Below are 14,917 nucleotides of genomic sequence, written 5' to 3'. Positions count from 1 at the left end.
AACTAACCTAAGGACATCACACACATCCATGCCCGATGCAGGATTCGAACCTGCGACCGCAGCGGTCGGGAGGTTTCAGACTGTAGCGCCTAGAGCCGTTCGGCCACTGCGGCCGGCGGCTACGAGGAGCTGGATGTTCCTTCTGCGATACTGCAGACAGACTTCGCAGGAATATAGCCACTGTAAATGATTGCTGCCAGCTGTGGTCATGTGAATATACGGTCGCAAGAAGAACGGACTCTGGATGGCCATGGCACTATCGAAAGGTGAGGCCATCATGCATCGTATTGCATTTGCAACAGCAATTTCGGCAGCAGTTGGCATCACAGTGACAAGACAAACTGTTACAAATGGTAATTAAAACTTCCGGGCTAAGAGGCCGTGGTCCAATAGTAGAAATACTTCTCCCTGACGTTTCGTTGCCAGCTGCAGGCAACATCATCTGAGGGAGAAGTATTTCTACTATTGGACCACGGCCTCTTAGCCCGGAAGTTTTAATTACTGAAGACGCCGGCCGTGAAAGCCTACACGCTATGATTGTTACAAATGGGTTACTTCAAGGACAGCTCCATGCCTGACGCCCCATAGCGTGCATTCCACTGACCACAAACTACCGCCACTTGCGACTTCAGCAGTGTCAAGCGAGAGCTCATTGGAGGGCAGGGTGTAGGCCTGTTGTGTTTTCTCGCGAAAGCTGGTTTTGCTTCAGTGCCAGTGCTGTCCTTCATAGAGAAGATCCAACGGAGAGTAGCGTGCTTCGTTACAGGATCGTATAGGGATCGCGAAAGCGTTACGGAGATGATAAACTCCAGTGGAAGAATCTGCGAGAGAGACGCTCAGTAGCTCGGTACGGGCTTTTGTTGAAGTTTCGAGAACATACCTTCACCGAGGAGTCAAGCAGTATATTGCTCCCTCCTACGTATATCTCGCGAAGAGACCATGAGGATAAAATCAGAGGGATTAGAGCCCACACAGAGGCGTACCGACAGTCTTTCTTTCCACGAACAATACGAGACGGGACTGGAATAGAAGTGAGAACCGATTGAGATGCTCAAGGTACCCTCCGCCACACACTGTCAGGCGGCTTGCGGTGTATGGATGTAGATGTAGCTGTAGATTGCTGTGTGTTGGTTAGGAGGAGGCCAGTTGAGGGCCTGCAACCAACCTGTCTGCGTGCTACACACACTGGACCTACACCTGGAGTTATAGTATGGGGTGCTACTTCCCATGACAGCAGGAGTACTCTCGTTGATAACCCATGCACCTTCACTGCAAATCGGTTCGTCAGTCCCGTGATTCGACTTGTTGTGATGTCATTTGGTTCAGATGGCTCTGAGCACTTTGGGACTTAACATATGAGGCCATCAGTCCCCTAGAATTTAGAACTACTTAAACCTAACGAACCTAAGGACATCACACACATCCATGCCCGTGGCAGGATTCGAACCTGCGACCGTAGCAGTCGCGCGGCTCCAGACTGAGCGCCTAGAACCGCTAGACCACCGCGGCCGACTGTGATGTCATTCATGAACAGCATAGCAGGAGGTGTTTTCCAGCAGGATAACTTTCGCCCATATACTACTGTTGTAACCCAACATGCTCTGCAGAGTGTCAACATGTTGTCTTGGTCTACTCGATCACCAGATATGTCTCCAGTCGATCACATATGGCGCGTTATCGGCCGACAACTCCAGCGTCATCCACGAACAGCATTAACCGTCCCTGTATTCACCGACCTAATACAACAGGCATGGATCTGCATCCCACAAACTGCCATGCGGCTCCTGCAATGGCTTATCTCGCACTTGCATTAACCTGTGATCTTGCTATGCTCGTCACTTAAATATGTTACCTAGACTAATGTATTCCTGAAATTTCATTATACTATTCAAATAGCTCTGAGCACTATGGGACTTAACTTCTGAGGTCATCAGTCCCCTAGAACTTAGAACTACTTAAACCTAACTAACATAAGGACATCACACACACCCATGCCCGAGGCAGGATTCGAACCTGCGAGCGTAGCGGTCGCGCGGTTCCAGACTGTAGCGCTTAGAACCGCTCGGCCACCCCGGCCCGCTTCATTATACCACATTAATTATTTTTTTGTGTTGCTATTTTTTTCTGTCCGTGAAAAACTGGTCGAGAAGTTACGTATCGAACGACAATTTCAACATTATGCCACTGCTCTTCAACGTACTGGCGAGAATTTCATGATGCAGAAAAAGTGCATGCTCTGTGACGTAAGATAACTGGACAGTTTAAACCATTCCTCTTTTGAAGAAATTAAAACTGACGATCCAACTCTCCCAATACCACTTCGTTCAGAAAGCACTGGGACCATTTAACACGTGGAGATTGGTCTCTAACACATTCGCGATATAAAAATATTAAGGATAAATAAAGAGTGGGAAATGGAATTGGTAAACATGCTAAATCTGACATTTGTCGGGAGAATGGAAAAGAAATCAGTTTTTGACGAAATAAATCTCGGGTGAACAGCCTGGTATGAGTGTGCATAGGACAAGTAATCAGTGCACCTGATGATGGCAACGTGGTCGATTGCCGAAATATTGTGTCCTATGCACACTTATACCAGGCTGTTCACCCGAGATTTATTTCGTCATAAAATACGCCTGGAGAAATTGAAGAATCACAAATCAGTTGTTCCCTGTACATAAACTTACATCCAAAAATTGTCCAGGTGTTAGTAGGCCTTACGCTCGAGGATCTCGGCGATTTTTGCCTGTTATCGACTTTGATACTGGCAGGATATCAGTCGCGAGAATTCCAGGACTTTTGAGAGAATTTTATTTTTAAATTTGAAGTCGGATAAAAATGCCAAAAGAAATTTTTTTTATCTTATATAATTACAAGTTAACGGTTTTCGGATTTTTTCTTTTAGTTATACTGTGAAACCTTGCTTTTTGCCAAATTCTAGCTCAATGGGGACTACCCTATAGGTTTTGACGAGTGAGTTTGCGAATATCAAAATATGTGACTGAAATAGCCGTATCTGTTGATTGCATCGACTTAGAATCTTAAGCTTTTTACATCGAAAAAGAACCATAGATGTTAGTATGTGACATAAATTTAAACTTGATACGTCCACCCCTTCCTGAGAAAAAGGGTGTCCACAGAACGAACGAACAGACTGAAGGTTGGATAACAAATGGCAAAAACATGTTCGTACGATAAATTAAAAATCAACAGTTTTAGGATCTTTGTCCTACTTTCACTGTGAAATGTTGCTGGTTGCCACATTTCATGATTCTAGGTCAGCGAGAAGTACCGTATAGTTTTTGATGAGTGAGTTTGCGAGTAATAAAAGTCGTGACATAAATGGCCGTATCTATTGACTGCATTGACTAAGAAGATTAAGTTTTTTACATCATCAAAGGATCGTAGACTATGCTATGGGACATATATTTCAGCCTGATACGTCTATCCGTTCCTCATAAAAGAGGGGTCTTAACAGACATACCGACAGCCGGTCGGTTAACAAAAGACAAAATTTTTTTCTTGTGATATAATTACAAATCAACATTTTTCAGATATTTTCCTTTATTTGTACCGTTAAACTTGCTTGCTACCAAATTTTGATTCTAGGTCAACGAGAAGTACTTTATAGGTTTTGATGAGGGTGTCTGCGAGCATCAAAATATGTGAGAGAAATGTCCGTACCTTTTGATTGCACTGCCAGTGACCATAAACCTTATTGCGTGACGTATCTTTAAACTTGATACGTCAGTCCCTTCCAGAGGAAAAGGGGTCTTAACAGGTGGACAAAAAGGTAGTTGGATAAGAAATGACAAATTTTTGTGTGTAATATAATTACAAATTAACAGTTTCAGATATTTTCCTTTACTTGTACCGTTAAATCTTCTTTCTCGTCAAATTTCACGATTTTAGGTCAACGGGAAGTACTACATAGTTTTTGATGAGTGAGTTTGCGGGTATCAAAATGTATGACATAAATGACCTTATCTTTTGATTGCATTAGCTTAGAGATTCAATTTTTTACGCCGCCATGGGACCGTAGGGCATAGTATGTGACGTCTTCTCGTTCCTGAGAAAAATTGTTTTTAACAGTCGGTCTGACGACAAACATACAGGCAGACAGACAATAAAGTGGTCCTATAAGAGTTCCGTTTTTACCAATTAAGTTAGGGAACCCTAAAAATTGAGAACATATTCTGACATCACAGAATTATGCTGCTCACTGCGTCACGGCAAAAAGCAATGAGACAAATTCGAAAATAAATACATTATTAAGAAAATCCTAAGGGTCCTATCAGGAATCTGACTGGATTTACATGACATTAAGAAATTTCTTACAAGTTGTTCATGAAGACATGGAAAGAACAACCAGCCACTGTTAGTACTGCTACTTATTTACACAAATTTCGTCTTTATCGGTTTCGAAACGCCAGCTTCATCTTAAGATGGTTGTTCATGTTTATATTGCATTTCTTGTTGTTTTATCAGTTGTTAGTTGTTCATTCCATCAACTAATGTAAACGTGAACAAACAAATGTAATATAAATGTGAACAGTCGTCTGAAGATGAACCTGTCTGTTCCAGACCGGTAACGGCGGTATTTGTGTAAATAAGTAGCATTATTAACAGTGTCTGGTTGCTGTTTTCTTCTCTGCAAGAATCTCTCTGTATTCTGTATACACACACGGTCTCAAAATGACGTTTATGGACAGAATAGCAGGAAGAAAGTTTTTATTTCATGTGTAATACTACTGAGGCACTACGTTTTATTTCTGATAAAACAACCTCAGAATTACAGCGTTAGATTTTTAACTAGCAGAACTGTAGTTAACAAAAGCCGGTTCTCCCATGTGAAAGTCTGGAACTCTAGAGACCATGTGCCTCCTACTAATGTAACTGAAAGACTTCCTTCCTGGTTTGGCACCTGGATCAAGTCTAGGAACATGCAACAGGGTATCGAGAACACAAAGCACTGAAAAAGCGTTTTTTAGAAAAACGACACTCTTCAAATGACGACCTCTTGCTTTACAATTTCCTACTGCTGTTTTGTTGGACATTACGCAGGCTACCTTTCTCCTGATTAATGTTTTCTGATGTCTGAACGATTGGTACATAATGACAGGAAAAAGCGCAGGTTGTTCTCGCTTTCAAGACAGGTTGTCGGACGTGCACATAATTATAAGACTATATCGCTGATGTCTCTCTGTTGTAGAATTATGGAACGGATTATGCTCATGCAGTATGAAGTTTTCTAAGAATGAAAATGTCCTGTATAAAAATCACTATGGATTCTGCAATCAGAGATCTTGCGAGACTCTGATCGCTCCGTTCCTGCATGATGCCCAGAAGGCCGCATGTAATGCCGTCCAAGTTGGCGCTGTGACCTCTGTTTCAGGAAGGCTGTCCGTACTGTTCCGCACTGCTGTTTAGTGAACATTCTGTATCTACACCTTTGCACAATAAAAGGGGAACCACATAATGCTGAGAGATATTGGACGTTAATCAAGAAGAGTATACGGAGAAATAAACATAATTTCATTAGACCATTTTATCCCCGTTCCTCCGCAATTTACAAGCCTCTAAAACCCCGTATTCGTAGTAGCGGCAACGGCGTATTAAAAAAATAATATTAGGAAATCAGTTGATAAGTATTAACCTACAGTGTGTCTCAAACCTCTTGGGTGCAACTGAAGTAGGCGATAGAACGCCCACAACCGATTGTATTAACACAGAGAACCAATGGTCGGAAATGGATATTTATAGCGTTATGGACGTACACAAATGGTTCAAATGGCTCTGAGCACTATGCGACTTAACTTCTGAGGTCATCAGTCGCCTAGAACTTAGAACTAATTAAACCTAACTAACCTAAGGACATCACACACATCCATGCCCGAGGCAGGATTCGAACCTGCGAACGTAGCGGTCGCTCGGTTCCAGACTGTAGCGCCTAGAACCGCACGGCCACTTCGGCCGGCAACGTACACAAATTATACCGCGTAAAACAGTGTAGATAATAGTACACTATGGGCCATTAAAATTGCTACACCACGAAGATGACGTGCTACAGACGCAAAATTTAACCGACCGGAAGAAGATGCTGTGATATGCAAATGATTAGCTTTTCAGTGCATTCACACAAGGTTGGCGCCGGTAGCGACATCTACAACGCGCTGACATGAGGAAAGTTTCCAACCGATTTCTCATACATAAACAGGTGAACGTTGTTGTGACGCCTCGTATAAGAAGGAGAAATGCGTACCATCACGGTTCCGTCTTTGATAAAGGTCGGATTGTAGCCTATCGCGATTGCGGTTTATCGTATCGCGACATTACTGCTCGCGTTGGTCGAGATCCAATGACTGTTAGCAGAATATGGAATCGGTAAGTTCAGGAGGGTAATACGGAACGCTGTGCTGGATCCCAACGGCCTCGTATCACTAGCAGTCGAGATGACAGGCATCTTATCGGCATGGCTGTAACGGATCGTGTAGCCACGTCTCGATCCCTGAGTCAACAGATGGGGACGTTTGCAAGACAACAACCATCTGCACGAACAGTTCGGCGACGTTCGCAGCAGCATGGACTATCAGGTTGGAGACCATGGCTGCGGTTACCCTTGACGCTGAATCACAGACAGGAGCGCCTGCGATTGTGTACTCAACGACGAAGCTAGGTGGACGAATGGCAAAACGTCATTTTTGGGATGAATCCAGGTTTTGTTTACAGCATCATGTTGGTCGCATCCGTGTTTGGCGACATCGCGGTGAACGCACATTGGAAGCGTGTATTCGTCATCGCCATACTGGCGTATCATCCGGCGTGATGGTATGGGGTGACGTCTCGATCACCTCTTGTTCGCATTGACGGCAGTTTGAACAGTGGACGTTACATTTCAGATGTGTCACGACCCGTGGCCTTATCCTTCATTCGATCCCAGCGAAACCCTACATTTCAGCAGGATAATGCATGACCGCATGTTGCAGGTCCTGTACGGAACTTTCTGGATACAGAAAATGTTCGACTGCTGCCCTGGCCAGCACATTCTCCAGATCTCTCACCAACTGAAAACGTCTGGTCAATGGTGGCCGAGCAACTGGCTCGTCACAATACGCCAGTCACTACTCTTGATGAACTGTGGTATCGTGTTGAATTTGCATGGGTAGCTGTACCTGTACACGCCATCCAAGCTCTGTTTGACTCAATGCCCAGGCGTATCAAGGCCGTTATTAGAGCCAGTGGTGGTTGTTCCGGGCACTGATTTCTCAAGATCTATGCACCTAAATTGCGTGAAAATGTAATCACATGTCAGTTCTAGTATAATATATTTGTCCAATGAACACCCGATTATCATCTGCATTTCTTCTTGGTGTAGCAATTTTAATGGCCAGTAGTGTAATTGTTCAAAGCGACGACCGCCAGTCCCATTGCATGTACTTTAATGGCACACGCAGTTCTGCTGGACTTCCACATAAATCCCGGGTGTCGGTTGTACATTGTTACAGGCAGTGGGTGAAAATAGCGTACACACCTGACCACCACACAAATATACTGTGCACAACTTAGCTCATAGCACGTGTGTCATGTGACGACCACATGCATCGCACCGGCGAATTAAACTGTGTCCCACGCACACCACTATCCCTGGTGTCAGTTGTCCACTGCAGCAGACAGTTTCTGATGTGTCTATGGAGGGCTGTGTTACCGTGTACAGTGCATGACGCATAGTCAAACAGGGAAGGCCACTCGTCACGAGAGTTGGCAGATACGCATTTAACGTACGGTGCTGTAGGATGTAGTGTCCGTAAAGCAACACAAATGTACAGAGAACGCTTTCCCAACAGGCATCATCCTAAGTGGCAGAAGTTTATCTCAGTGGATACCGACTTAACGAGAGACGGGGTCATACAAGCCACCCGGAGAGCCCCCAAGGTTCCCACCAAAGACATGTCCGAACTCCAGACTTTGAAGAGATGGTGTTGAATCATGTAGCCGACCACCCAGTACTCTGTGAACTTGCCTATGAAACGCAATTTCGAAGGATACAGTGTAGAGAGTACTTGGGCAACAGGTGTTACATCGCTATCACAAAGAAGGTGTACAAGCACAAACGGATTTTGAGCCCCGCGTTCACTTCTGTCAATGGATTATCCACCGCGGTGCTGTAGTTCCGAAATTCGTACAGTTTGTATTATTCACTAGCGGCCTCAACAAACGCAACAGCCATGTCTGGGATGAGGACAATCCGCACGCCACTCACATCTGTGGCCACCAGCATATGGGCAGGCATTGTCCAAGATCACCTAATAGAATCTTATTTGCTGCCTCCCGTTTGACTGGTCCACGTTATCTGTTCTCCTGCGACATGTTCATGGAGACCGTACCCCTCGTTGTCGGCGAAAGAATGAGGTTTCAACATGACGTTGCTCCAGCTCACTTCGATGTTAATGTCCACGTGCACCTGAACAACACGTACCCTCATGGTTGGATTGGAATGTGAGATCCTCTGCCGTGGACTATTTTCTTCTGCGGTTACGTCAAGACGCTGGCGTATCAAACCCACGTAGAAACGGATGAAGACCTATTTGCTAGGGTTCAAGCTGCTGAGTCACCAGTGATCTTCGAGAGAGTGTGGCAGAACTTCATGCGCCGTTGCCAAGCACGCATTGAGACTGGCGGCCGTCGCTTTGAACAATTACTATGAAGTTCGTTGTTGTTGCGTTTTGTACGCTTTGTGTTTCCGTAACACAATAAATTTGCATATCCGACCATTAGTTCCCTATCCCAATATCATTAGTTATGGGCCCACTGTCACCTGTTTCGATCTGACCCAAAAGCTTTGGCACACCTTGCATAAAACGCAATGGAATCTTTCACCAAGAAACTGCAAACGTGGCATATCAGTTTACCTAGTACCCGTAATTGAACTACTAAGATGAACTAGTAGTAAATTATACAGGCTGTTTCACTATATCAGCTACAAAAAAAGGACCAAGTAGAGTACAATGAAACTAAAAAAAAAAATCCTAGTCTTAGTCCGGAAATCACTGCTTTCCCCGATATGACCTGTGCACAAGTACAGTCATGCCAGTGTTACAACACTGTTAATGTGTAAGGCCACATTGCTGCAGCTTTGCTGCTAGCACATTGCTGCTGTTATCTTCATTGGAGTGAAGCAAAAACTGATCTTGAAGTAACCATATTGATAGGGACGTATCCCACCTAGCCTGCTTACTGGGCGGGTATACATTCATTTCCTCCAACACAAGCTAACCAATTATTTGGGTGATGTTACTTACGTGTACTTGGTACATGCCTGAGAGTGAACCGGCACACTTTCATGTGAACTGTATTGGTCATTGCTCGCCAATAACATGGCATCCCAGTTCCCCCGGCCTGAACCCCGAAGGATTTTTTTTTGTACAGGAAATTTCGAAGCTTTGCTGTGTTATATACCTATTGTTTTTTAGCGGTTGAAGTTGCGTTTTACGAGGGTCACTCCAAAAGAAATGCACACTATTTTCGTAAAAATACAATTTTCGTTCTGCATGTGTGAAAGTTTTACAGTGTGTAGATACAGCCTTCCAGCTTGTTTTCAAACTTAGTTCAACCTGTTCCCGTGAGTGGTGACGTAACAGCATGTCTTCAAGATGGCTGCTACACTTGACGTTCGTCAGAAGCAACGTGCTGTCATAGAATTCCTTTGCTGTGAAAACGAGACAGTGGGAAGCATCCACAAGAGGTTGAAAGAGGTGTATGGAGATGCTGCTGTCGATCGCAGTACAGTTAGTCGGTGGGTAAGCAGGTTACGTGATGAAAGCGGGCACGGCAATATTGAGAATTGTCCTCGCAGCGGAAGGCCTCGTACTGCACACACTCCAGACAATGTGCAGAGAGTTAACGAATTGGTGACTACTGACAGATGCATCACAATGAACGAATTGTCACGCTACGTAGGGATAGGGGAAGGAAGTGTTTGCAGAATACTAAAAGTGCTGGCGTTAAAAAAGGTTTGTGCCAGGTGGGTTCCCAGGAAGTCGACAGTGGCTCACAAAGAAACAAGAAAAACAGTATGCAGCGAAATTTTGGAACAATGCGAGAATGGTGGAGATGAATTTCTTGGAAGAATTGTGACAGGTTTTAATATTTTTTTTGTGGGATCTAAAATTTAAAAACCTCTCTCACACCAGCCTGATTTAGCTTCACTGATCAGGATAGTAAAAACATGCGTATGTTAAGGGAATTTTCATTCACAAAGCAGGCTTATCACATTCACACAGTTCAGTACTGTTCTATCCTGATTAAATTGAGCTTAACTTAAATTCCATAAGGCAGTGAATCAATTTCGAAGTCTCGGCGCGACGAAAATTGTCAGTCGATCTCCTGAAAACACTTGTAATAATTATTAACTTTCGGTGATCACATGGGGAAGACCGGAGATCTGCTGGTAAGACCGTGTTAGCTTATTTATTTGAAGTAACTGGATATCTTGAGCATTCAAAACGGCAGGTTCGTCCAGTGTAAATCAGACGTTCCCCACTGATCCCGTGCAACACAGCGTAGTAATCAGACACTGTCTATAATAATCAGTTAAATAATACGTGAACACACTTACTTTAGTTTAGTTCATGTATTAAATTCCTTCTCATACAGAATCTCATCAAGATGGCGACTAGCTCAACAATACATACATACACATCCTCCTTCTTTCACGGCTAATCGGCAAGCACTCCTCATTCTTTTCATGAGGGAAAACAGATAGCAGAGAAGCTATTCCATGGAGTAAATGGACGCTCCAAGGAATAATAGGGCTTGAAATTACTTTGCATTGATAATCATCGTATGTTAAAGTTTAGGAATCGGTAATATAAGAAGAGATATTTCGAGATATGTACTGAGTTATATAATTTATAAAATTTCTGAAAATATCGCGGAGAGACCGCTGCAAGAGACATTACAAGCTGATGAAACATGCCTCCATCATTTTTCACCAGAGACGAAGAGGCAATCAATGGAGTGGCATCATGCAAATTCACCCAAGTGGAACCACCATAAATTCTGATGCATATGTGACGACACTGAAGAAATTTCAAGCTCGACTGAGTCGTGTTCAACCACATCGGCAAAAGCAGGATGTCTTGCTGTTGCACGACAATGCACGGTCACATGTAAGTCAAAAAACCATGGAAGCGATCACAAAACTCTGACAACACTGCCTTCCAGTCCTGACCTGGCTCCATGTGACTATCATCTCTTTGGGAAACTAAAAGACTCTCTTCGTGGAACACTGCCAAGCAGTGGCTCCAACAGGTTGGTCTAGAATTTTACCGTGCGTGTATACAGGCGCTGGTTCCAAGATGGTGTAAGGACCTCGTACATCCGGGAAAGCAGGTCACGTGTACGATTCTGGCCAAATAAAGGATTTGTCGAGTACCACTGAAGCGGATTTTTTCATAATGAAAATTTCAGCAACAGTTGTGGATGGACCCCAAAGAATACGTTATGCCTATTAATGGTTTCGATGAACTATGGGAACGCATAGCAGTTGGTTGTCAGTGAATTCGGAACACACCTGGGATTTTTGAACGTCTACAGGCATGGATGAGGAGACTTGCTGAAGCCTACCTTCACGAGAATGGTGTTCACTTGGAGCCCTTATTGTAATGCATTTGTTCTCAGTTAAAAATCTGCGGTCTGAATCCTCAGGGACTGTCATGCTGTGTTCGTGTTCCCAGACTTATCTTTATTAGGACTGTTTGTTTGTTTCATTGTCTTCTACGCGCCCCATTCGTTCAGTCAGACGCCCTGTGTTTGAGACGTATGACTTACACTTTTTTATATCCGCTATCAAGAGAGAGAAGAAGGCACCTCCTCTCTGTGAATGGTTTTTAAAAATTTCTACCAAGCTTAGCCTTCAAACAAGATCACATGAAATGCATTATGGTATGTGTGAAGTCTAGGTCGCCGGTTAAAAAAAGTAAGGAAACCCTTCAATGTCTGTAGTCGTAATCTGCAAATGAATGTGAAGTAAATGGCAGGGAATACGATCTATTGTACCATGTTGTGATTTCCAAGCCGCCTGCCGCATTTATATTTCATGGGCCAAATTTGTAAGATTTAACGAGCTACTTATTCACGATACTCGGCATAAATGATGGATCCCTAGCACGATTCGGATGATATCGTAAACGCTGGAATTTCTTATCTGGCACGTACGGAGGTATTGAATAGAACTGGGGAGAAGAGGAGTTTGTGGCACAACTCGACTAGAAGAAGGGATCGGTTGGTAGGACATGTTCTGAGGCATCAAGGGATCACCAATTTAGTATTGGAGGGCAGTGTGGAGGGTAAAAATCGTAGAGGGAGGATAACAGATGAATACACTAAGCAGATTCAGAAGGATGTAGGCTGTAGTATGTACTGGGAGATGAAGCAGCTTGCACAGGATAGAGTAAAATGGAGAGCTGCATCAAACCAGTCTCCAGACTAAAGACCACAACAAGAACAACACAATATAGGGGCCTTGCAAAGCCGTGATAAATTTGAGCACCTGGTCCTTACCAGATTTATATTTATACTCTATGAATCACTACAAAATGCCTCTGATACTTCTTATTGTAGCAAATACTGATGTTTCTTCTGATTCCATGGATGGAAAGAACGCAGCAAAAATTGTTGTATATCTCCATGTGGCATGTTTAAACTCGTCTGTCACATTTGCGCTTCCACTACTTCATTATTTCGCGTGTTGTTAACTCTCAAATACACTGCAAAGATATGTTCTGTTCCGAAGTATTAATTCCGACAAGCGTTAGTGTCTTTGGCAAGTTTGGTAACGTGGTAGACAAATAATCTTTGAGTTTCAGTTCCACGTGCCTCTTAGCGGGCGATGGACGTCGTGTCTGAAACTCAGAAACAAGCTCTAGTGTAGTCTGGTCGGTCTGTTGTTGTTGATTGGAGTGCTACGGGATAGGAAGGCGCTGTATGGCTGCGTAAAATTGAGCACATTTGCAATCATAGTCTGCTAGTCATTCGCTGATATCGTGCAGTTTGTGAACACTACTTTCTTAGTTCGTACTGCGTACTTGAAGTGGAGATTTGCACGGAATATTCCCGGACTTGAGAATGTGTTTTAGGTTTTAGCTGTGTGAAGAGAGTGGTCTTCCATGAACGGTACAGAATCGGTCTACTATTAATCCATCCGAGTAGCAGAGTATTCTAATTCATTACTTCCCCAGCCAATGAGCTTCAAAAATGGTTCAAATGGCTCTGAGCACTGTGGGACTTAACATTTGAGATCATCAGTCCCCTAGAACTGAGAACTACTTAAACCCAACTAACCTAAGGACGTCACACAGCCTGCCTGGGTGGCCGAGCGGTTCAAGGCGCTACAGTCTGGAACCGCGCGACCGCTACGGTCGCAGGTTCGAATCCTGCCTCGGGCATGGGTGTGTGTGATGTCCTTAGGTTAGTTATGTTTAAGTAGTTCTAAGTTCTAGGGGACTGATGACCTCAGAAGTTAAGTCCCATAGTGCTCAGAGCCATTTGAACCATTTGACATCACACACATACATGCCCGAGGCAGGATTCGAACCTGCGACCGTAGCGGTCCCGCGGGTCCAGACTAAAGCGCCTAGAACCGCTCGGCCACCCCGGCCGGCTCAATGAGCTCCATTCAATGTTTTTCAAGACGTCTAGATTTTCTTTCATTCCAAGATTTCTTGTGGTTTCATGTGTTTTGTGCATTTATGTGTGTGTCATCGTGGTTTAACTGTATATTTTGGAAATAATTGAATGTTTTTTTCTACTCAAACATTATGGAAATCACAAGTAATTCCTTGCTAATTTCTCTATTCTGACGAATTTACACAGAGTTACATTTTGAGATTAGCACTTACGCACACAGCATAGAGTCGATCTTGTCATCAGTAAAGAGAGCTGTTTTCTTAATTGTTTCTACAGTCAGTATTAAATTATTAAGTAACTGTGCTAATGAAACTCACCATCTTACTAAGTATGCATTTCAGAACAAAAGAGAAATGAGGCGCTGACCGAACTGACAGAGCTGCAGTTCATCGCCTTATACAAAGTGTGACTAAGTTACTTCCTGCATTTGTAGGTTATGCTAACAGAGCATGCACTGCATGCCAGTTGCACACAATGGAGGTATAGGCGCTGTTGTTTGCACGTTTCTCATGTATATTCAGATGTGTGTTATGACTAATCAAGTTCACGCAACTCAATTAACTATTTGCTATGCACATTATAAACCTGTTGCGCAAAGCATGTCTCTCCTGTTCTAGCTCATATTTTCTAAATATTGCAGTAAGATTGCGTTACTACTAATATATAATTTCACGAGTCTGAACTTGTTATATGAGAGAGCATTTCAATTCAGGCTTCTTTCGATCTTACTTTGGTAGGTAATCCAACCTCAAAACATGGGAGGGAGCTTACGATGTTATTCATCTAATTTTTAGTCTAATTTTATTTTTGCTACTGGTTTAACGTGTCTGTGTGTGTGGGGGGGGGGGGGGGGGGAGGAGGTGAGGTCGAGGGATGGCTGAAAAATAATCACAGCTATCGCCATTAAGGGCTTTACTTAAAATTTTCAAACTGGATTTTTCGTGAGGTGTGCTGTTGATTTCTTTTTCGTAAGTGTCACTGAAGATTGTTCAGCGTTTCTGTAACACTCTTCCGTCAGTCATACAAGTCTGAAACAGTTCGCGCCGACCTTTGTATAGGTCCACTGATCTAGGTTACCCCGACCTGATATGGTCCCCTCCAGATTTGAGCAGTATTCCAGCAAGGACCATACCATTGTTTTATAAGCGATCCATATCTTGTACGAACTTCACTTTCCCAGTCTTCTATTGACGAATGCAAGCCTTCTATTTGGTTTCCCTAAATTGGTCTT

The 14,917-nt window shown here is 43.5% G+C and overlaps 1 non-coding gene across 1 annotated transcript; it reads left to right on the top strand.

Annotated features, from left to right (window-relative positions):
* Positions 1-13,361: 13,361 nt before the first annotated feature.
* On the top strand, positions 13,362-13,445 carry Trnas-gga. The gene is given in 2 exon segments: positions 13,362-13,401; positions 13,411-13,445. It is a non-coding gene; the product is annotated as a tRNA-Ser (tRNA).
* The last annotated feature ends 1,472 nt before the right edge of the window (positions 13,446-14,917 follow it).

The sequence above is a fragment of the Schistocerca piceifrons genome, chromosome 2, assembly GCF_021461385.2.
Source record: "Schistocerca piceifrons isolate TAMUIC-IGC-003096 chromosome 2, iqSchPice1.1, whole genome shotgun sequence".
Taxonomy (NCBI): domain Eukaryota; kingdom Metazoa; phylum Arthropoda; class Insecta; order Orthoptera; family Acrididae; genus Schistocerca; species Schistocerca piceifrons.
Note: the sequence above shows the minus strand (reverse complement) of the source record. Positions and strands in the feature narration are given on the sequence as shown.